Source organism: Mixophyes fleayi, chromosome 6 (genome assembly GCF_038048845.1).
Source record: "Mixophyes fleayi isolate aMixFle1 chromosome 6, aMixFle1.hap1, whole genome shotgun sequence".
NCBI classification, from domain to species: Eukaryota; Metazoa; Chordata; class Amphibia; order Anura; family Limnodynastidae; genus Mixophyes; species Mixophyes fleayi.
In genome coordinates, this window is record NC_134407.1 from 195,058,623 (window position 1) to 195,067,010 (window position 8,388).

Below are 8,388 nucleotides of genomic sequence, written 5' to 3' on the forward strand. Positions count from 1 at the left end.
TAATTAACCACATTGCTCATATACCACCAATGTTTTGTAATCTGTTGCAACTAGTGACACCAATATTTATTAACATTTATATAGCGCAAGCATGCTCAGCAGCGCTTTACAATTGGGGTGCCTATGATTTAAATAGTTTTACCTGGACAAGGCAAATGATGGATAACACAATAGTCGGCTGTGGCATACAGCACCTGTATGGTAGCTGCATCATGTTATAAAATAAGCCTTCGAATGTTCCACGCACTTCTGGAAAGAACACAATATTGTTCATAGGCCCATTAAGCCGTTTCTTTTTTTTACCATCTGACGGAAGTTCAACCACAGCTGAGAAAACATAGCACCTCAGGGACTTCAATGACTTCCTTATCAGTTCACAATGGTGTAGACAACATCAATCACACTGGCCTACGTACGAAATATTACATGTACACAAAATGTTCCGTAGCGAAGAATTCTGGGAATGTCTGGAATATTAGTTTGTACATTTTGTTTACTTTTCCACTTTGCATTAGTATTGAATGTGGATATGTGCGTCAAGTTGCTATTATGTCTTGTAGATATCAGAAAATAGGAGTTGAAAATACAAGCATTAATGTGTGTATAAAGAACGTCTGCAATAGACTCCTTCCCCTCCATACTCGAAAAAAACATCAGTTTTTTATAGTGCCCTTCAGCGGGGGCTAAGTTAACAGCTGCCTTTTCTTATTTTATTAATTTTTTTTGCCCGCCTTGGTGGCTGTGAGTAGCACCACTGCAGCAGTTTAAAGACCATCATTGCAGACCTCTCCAAGTCCAGCTCTCCCCATCTATATTCCTGGTTGTCACGAACGCCCAGCCTGTCCCAGATACAGCAATCTGAACAGCTGGTCCTGACTGGCATCACCTTAGTCACGTAGCAATGAATACACCTTTTCTGCCACCATGAAGGATTTATTATGGTGTCCTTACGTTCACCAAAACCACTTATTAATGTTTCACACTTAAGTCACATACATATGTAGCATGAGCCGCCCTGGGAATCGTAAATTCACAAAGAATCACAGAGAAATACGGTAGATTAAATATGTTTAATCTGAAAAAATATTTCCAAGGCTTATTTACAAAAAGGTAATACACAGACATACAATGGGTTGCACATAAGTTTCAGAAAATAAAATAGTAAATAAAACCAGAATCCCTACTTACAAGTTCAGGAATTGGCGTGTGAGGAATACACAGTGAGAAAAATGACACATTTCAGTCTTGACAGACTCCCTCAAAGAAATGAACGATTTGATGTCTAATAGCAGAAGATTTTAAACCCCTTTATTTCATCATAACCCCCACCCCCCGCCTTTGGAGTTTAGCTGTCAATAAAGACAGATTGATCTCCCAAATGTCACAGGGCTTCAAAGTGAGCTAGGGATGTCTGGAGATCAGAATGTTCACAAGACCTTGAGTTCTCACCTCTGCTCCTTCTTGCTAAGCTAGATGGTTTACAACTTTGGGTTCATACTCCCTCAAGACCCTAATCTATCCCGGGCCTGGCTAGTTTCAAAAGATTAATGGTACTTGCATAAGTTCAAACTCATGTCATCTAGCAAAGCACACGTTGAGATTACATTACAAGGATACATACAATATACATTATCATACATGAATTCAACAGAAAATATCAATCAGTCATAAGATATACTACATAGTTGCCACACTGGTGCTGTGAGTTATAGTTTGAGGCATTTTTTAAGTGACTTAACTCAGGTTTACTGGGCTTGGATCTGTTAGCAGGTTCACTTTCTCTGATTGTGCTCTGTTTATTGTATTCTAAATTCACTGCCTTTCTGCTATATCTGACAAGGGGAGTTCTTCCAGAGATAAGGCTGTGAAGCGGCTTCTATAAAGATTTTTACATGTTGTAAATGCCATGTTAAATTATCTCTGGGACAGTTTGGCGTGAATGTCTATTACGCAGCCTTCCAGTCTGAGGATCATGTCCCGAGTAGGTCAGAAGGCTCTGGTACCAATATGGCTGAACCTAAGCTAATGTGATTACTGAGATTGCTCAGCTGATCCATTTTCGCAAGTCCTTGCCAGATTCCCTCGGGGTCAGGGGGAGATTCTTGTGGACATGTGTCCCCTTAGAGAATGCCAAGTCAGGGGGCCAGTGGGTTCCATGGAGGCAACCCCGCAGAAGCCCTTATGGGCACGAAGTCTTGCAACTTTTGTGCAAGAATTAGGCAAAGTTTCCTTTTCCTTAGAAAGGATGTTGGATTCTGCAACTCTTCCTACCTCTCACAAATGTAGAGGTATGGTTCCCCATCGTGATAAGGAGTCAGATTCTGACAGGTTTTCCCAAGAGGAGGGTGAGGTAGCTGACGGTTCGGATCTAGAGGATACTTCAAACTTTGAAGAAGAGCTTTATAACAGACAAGTGGTGGATGATCTGATCCAAGCTGTGTACCAGGTATTGGGCATTTAACTTTCCTATTTAAAAGGAAGGCAAAGAAAACTCTTTTCCCTTTCTCTTCCCAGCTAGATGATTTGCTGGGCGAAGCGTGGCACACACCAAAACATAATTTCCAGGGGTCCCATAAGATGCAGAATTGTTATTCTCTTACTGAGGAGGAAATAATTAAATGGGAAGTATCTTCCAAGCTGGATGCCTCTGTAGCAAAGTTGTTCAAGACAACCAAAATTCCCATTCCCAATGCAGTGAACATCAAGAATGGTGCTGACCATAAGTCCATTATTGTGGCTGTAGAGGCCTCCTTGTTAACCTGAGCAGAGGCTAGAACGGGCTGCAAAGCTGTGGAGAGGTGGTCAGAACAGCTTTCGGAATGTGTGAAAGTTTGTAGACCGAGGTCTAAGTTGGTGGAGCAGATGTGGGATGTGGCTCTAGATGCCAGACTGATTGGAGCTAGGATAACACCTTCAGCAATTTTGACTCATCGCACTCTCTGGCTTAAAGCCTGGGAAGCTGATGTGGATTCTAGACGGACTCTAGAGTCACTTCCATTCTCTGGGGGTGTATTATTTGGGCCTAAGCTAGATAAAATTATCAGCCAGGTCTCAGAGGGAAGGAGTGCATCTCTTCCTGTTAATACTCCAAGAACAAGAGCTTCCAGGTTTTGATCCTTTCAGTTTTCAGGCTCCTGCAAGGAAGACTAGGAGGGAAAACCTTTGCCCTTATGGGAAGTTTGCAGATGCCCAGTTGTCTCATCCTCTGAGAAACCATCAGCTTGACAGGCATTCTGTCCACACAGAATAGCCTCTTGGACCAATGGTTAATGTCCATAACAGATGTCTGGGTGAGAGGGATTGTGGCTGCAGGATACATCATAGACCTCGTAAAGATTCCCATCCAGAAGATTCTTCACCATTGGAATTTCCCACAGGCAAGAAAAAACGTCTTTCTATTAGAGAGGTCATTGAAACTCTGATTTCTTCAGGATTGGTTGTTCCAAATAGGTTTGTGATTCTACTCAATCCTATAGCTGGTTCAAAAACCAGACAGTTGGTTCAGGCCCATCTTGGATCTTAAAACCCCGAACACCTAGCTCTGGGTGGACACATTCAAGATGGAGTCCCTGAATTTGGTAGTGAATGGCATGGAAAAGGAAGAGTATATGGTGACAATTTCAAAGGCGATTACGTACACATTTCTGTTTGGGAGGAATATCATTGTGTTCTCAGGTTTGCTGTTCAGTCCCATCACTACGAATTTCGGGCTCTTCCCTTTGGTCTGCTCACAGCCCCAAGAGTTTTCACCAAAATCATGGCGGTCATGGCATCTCTGCTGCACTCAGGGTGACTAAAAATCATTCCCTATTTGGACAATCTGTTGATAAAATCAGAATTACTAGCTGTACTTAAGGCTCACATGCAGGAGACTGCTCAGACTTTAGAATCCCATAGGTGGATTCTCCATCTCAAAAAGTTCAAATTGAAACCGCCACAGTGGATGATTTTGTGGGTCTTTGTTTCGACACCCAGAAACAGAAGGTGTTTTACTGGTGGGCAAAATTCTGTCCTTACAGAGTATAGTGAAGTCTCTGTTGGCTCTCAGACAGGCCTCTCTACATTCCTCCATAAGAGTACTGGGCAAGATGGTTTCAACTTTCGAGGCGATCCCGTTTGCCCTGTTTAATGTGAGAGTTCCAGTTAGAACTCCTCTCCAAGTGGAACAAATCCCACTTTTGTCTATCCAGCCAGGTGATACGCATTTCCCAAAGGGTGCCTCACTCTCTCCTTTGGTAGCTGAGGAGGGAAAACCTTAGCAAAGGTCCCATTTGGGAGTGGACTCTGGTGACTATTGTTGCCAGCCTTCGTGGTTGGGGCTGTCGCTTTTAGGTTTTTTGGTCTCCGGAGACACAGCTCCCAATAAACACATTATATTTGCGAGCAGTGTTCTGTGCTCTAGTCAGTGCAGAACATTTGTTTCAGGGAGCATCTGTAAAGATACAGTCGAACAATGTCATAGCTGTGGCACACCTCAACCACCAAGTAGGGGCCAGAAGTTATCTCGCCATGCAAGAGACCAGCAATATTTTTTGTTGGGTGGAACAGAATGTTCAGGCCATCTTGGCAGTCTTCATCCTCTGGGTAGACAACTGGGTGCAGATTATTGAGCAGACAGACTGTTCACCCAGGGAAATGGTCTCTTCACCCAGAGGTCTTTCACCAGATTGTGAACAGGTGGCGTCTCAGTTCAAACACAAGGTTAACCTCTTTTGCTCAGGGAAAAGAGACCAAAAGGCAGTCTTAGCAAAGGCCATGTCAGTCCCTTGGCAGTTCCACCTAATTTACCTATTTGCCCCAGTGGCAATGCTTCCAAGGATTCTAAAGAAGGTAAAGGTGTTTGGGTCATTCTGGTGGCACCATACTGGCCACAAAGATCCTGGCAAATAGACATCCTCCCCATGTCAATAGGATAGTCATGGCATCTGCCTCTCAGAGCATACTTGTTAAGTCAAGTCAAGGGCCGTTTCTGGTTTACAGCGTCTAGCTTTAATGGCGTGGCTGCTGTAGTCTTCATTCTGAGAACAAAGGGTTTGGTTGACAGTGTAATCAAAACCATGCTCAGAACGAGGAAGTCGGTTTCAGGCAAAAAATACCTCAGAGATTGGAAGAATTAATTATATTGCCTGATGCAAGAGAAAGGTGTTTCCCACTTCTCCTTTTCGAGTGCCCAGACTCCTCATGTTCTTGCAGCATGGGCTGGATGCCAGGTTGAGACTTAGCTCGCTGCAGGTTCAGATGTCCGCTCTGTTTTTTTCTAAGAAGATTGGTTTTATTGCCAGATGTTAAGACATTTTACAGGGTGTACTGTATATATACCCTCCATTTTTCTGGTGGCACCATGGGATCTAAATTTGGTGATTGATGCTTTTCAGCATTCACCATTTGAAACATTGGATGAAGTAGATTTAAAATCCCTGACCTGGAAGAATGCTTTCTTTTTAGCCATTTCAACTGCAAGAAAAGTTCCAAAACTGGTAGCTTTGTCCTGCAAATCTCTTATTTTTTTCCATAAGGATTGGGTCAGACTAGGTCTTCCTTTCAGCCTATAGTGATCTCTAGATTCCGTCTTCACCAAGATAGAGTGATTGCGGTCTTGGTCCACAGTAGGTCTCTAGAGGAAGAGAGCTCTCTTCAATCTCTGGATGTAGTCAGGCTTTTGAGGACCTTTGTTCAAAGATATTCGCAAGACAGAAAGTTTTTTGACCCTTTATGAGGCCCATAAGAATGGGTTGGCCGGCATCAAAGATACTCCCAATTTTACCTAAGAATACAGCCATGAATTAAAAAATGGCACCAAAACATCCTCCAAGAGCAACTTCTCACAACCATCCAAAACCAGTTTGGTGATGAACAATGCCTTGTCCAGCATGATGGAGCACCTTGCCATAAGACAAATGTTATAACTAAATGGCACGGAGATCAAAACATCGAAATTTTGGGTCCATGGCCAGGAAACTCCCCAGACCTTAATCCCATTTAGAACTTGTGGTCAATTCTCACGTTGCGGGTGGACAAACAAAAAAACCACAAATTATGACAAACTCCAAGCATTGGTTAGGCAAGAATGGGCGGCCATCAGTCAGTATGTGGCCCAGAAGTGGATTGACACCATGCCAGGGCGAATTACAGAGGTTTTCAAAAAGAAGGGTCAACACTGCAAATATTGACTCTTTGCATAAACTTAATGTAATTTGCAATAAAAGCCTTTGACACTTATGAAATGCTTGTAATTTTATTTCAGTATACCATAGCAACATCTGACAAAGAAGGTCTAAAACCACTGAAGCAGCAAACTTTGTGAAAAACAATATTTGTGTCATTCTCAAAACTTTTGGCCATAATGACTGTATTCATATGTGATTTATTTTTACCCTTCCTCTCTCCCTTTTTCTTTCTTCTATTCCACACTCCTCTTGTTTATAAAATAGCTGAAAACCAATAAAATTAATTCTCAAAGAAAATTAAAGTAAATTGTAACTAGGAAAATACATTGACAAAGGGAAAGATCTGTCTTAGGTAGCAAAGGCAATACCAGGTGAATGGAGCATTGCAAAAATTTTAGACTGATTTTCAGAAGTTTCCTGTATTTAAGCAAACGCGTAGTATAACACACTATACTACAGTTATTTTCATCCGACATACTATTGGCAAACTAGTGTAAGACAGACCCACTAGGGCTTCATTTAGAGTTAGGAGCAGCGCCAAAAAATAAAAATGGAATAAATATGATTCTGGAAAAATCATGTTACAATGCAAGAGGTACAAATGAATTTATTTTTAGTACACAGAAAAAATACTGGCTGCATGTCACAAACAAATACAGGATGGCTTTATTTTTACACTGCAGTTTAGAGTGGAGCTAAGAAACCCCCCGCCCAACTCTAAATATACCCGCATATTTTAAATTTACAGTGCAACTTGGTTTTGCCAAGGTGCAAATTTGCTTTTTTTTTTCTTTGCTCCGACCTCTAAATGAGACACAATGGGCCCGAGTCATTAAGGAGAGCAAAGAGAAAAAAAAAAATAAAAAAAAAATGTAACTTTGCACCTTGGCAAAACCATGGAGGGGGAGGTAAATTTAAACTGTGGGGACAGATTTATAATTGGGATAGGGCATATCCTAGATAGCTTTCTTTTTAAACTGAAATGTAAAGTTTATCAAGAATGTATATGCTACATGAAAAAAGTAGCCTGTATTTTCCTTATATGCAAAATAAGCAACTAATTTGCACCCCTTGCATTGTAACATGGTTTGTTCAGGAGCAAAACAATGTTACTCCTTTTTTTTTTTTTTTAACTTGCTCTCCTTAATGCCTCAGGCCTAATATGTATAGCTAGGAAAACAGGGCATATCATTTCATAGCATCAAAGTGCATTGATGCTATTGTGTATTCCTTTGAGATCTAGAACTTACAGTGTAAACTATTAATAAGATATTAACATACACGTCAGTCATATTAAGAATACAAGTGATGACGCCATCATTGTTTAAATCTAGCTTTATATTAAATTAATTTGTACTTTGCTGTTCACTGCATACGGGGAAAAAAATACCATTGTTCATCATAATCACCATTTGTTTATATAGCGGCACTAATTCCGCAGCGCTGTACAGAGAACTCACTCACATCAGTCCCTGCCCCATTGGAGCTTACAGTCTAAATTTCCTAACACACACACACAGACACAGACACAGACTAGGGTCAATTTTGATAGCAGCCAATTAACCTACTAGTATGTTTTTGGAGTGTGGGAGGAAACCGGAGCACCCGGAGGAAACCCACGCAAACACACTCTTTTGTCCAAATTTGTTAAAGGTGCCAATAATGTAAATTAAAAATACTCTGCTTAGATAAAAGGATATTTTAATGAAATAAAAGATAAATGGATATAAAATGGTATAGTTGTGGCTGGCTTTGGTAAATGCTTAAGTGGGTGATTAATGATTCACCTATCAGCCCCCAGGCACCATGCCAAAGTATTAAAAGTTATGGTCAAGGTGGGCGAAATCAAGGTACGTTATTAGTTCTCTGGCAGCAGACTTTGATCCACTATAAGTTGTTAGTTGGGATCTGGTAGCTACGGTGTAGTGCTCTATTTAATACCAGTAAGTGTGTGACATACTACTAACCGATTTCCCTTATAGTTGTACCCTTCTGATAAGGTTTAATATGTATAGCAATATGTCCTTTATGTAACAAGAAGTTTGGAGACACAGACAGCATATTATATTTTATATTATATGTCACAATGCATAGTATATCTATCCGAATGAATATTGTGCAGAATCAATTGTGTGTTATGGAAATTACTTTATGGATTCCGAGATATTTGCAGATGTTAGAAAACAGAAACCATTTTATCCAACATGGATTGTAACTTCAT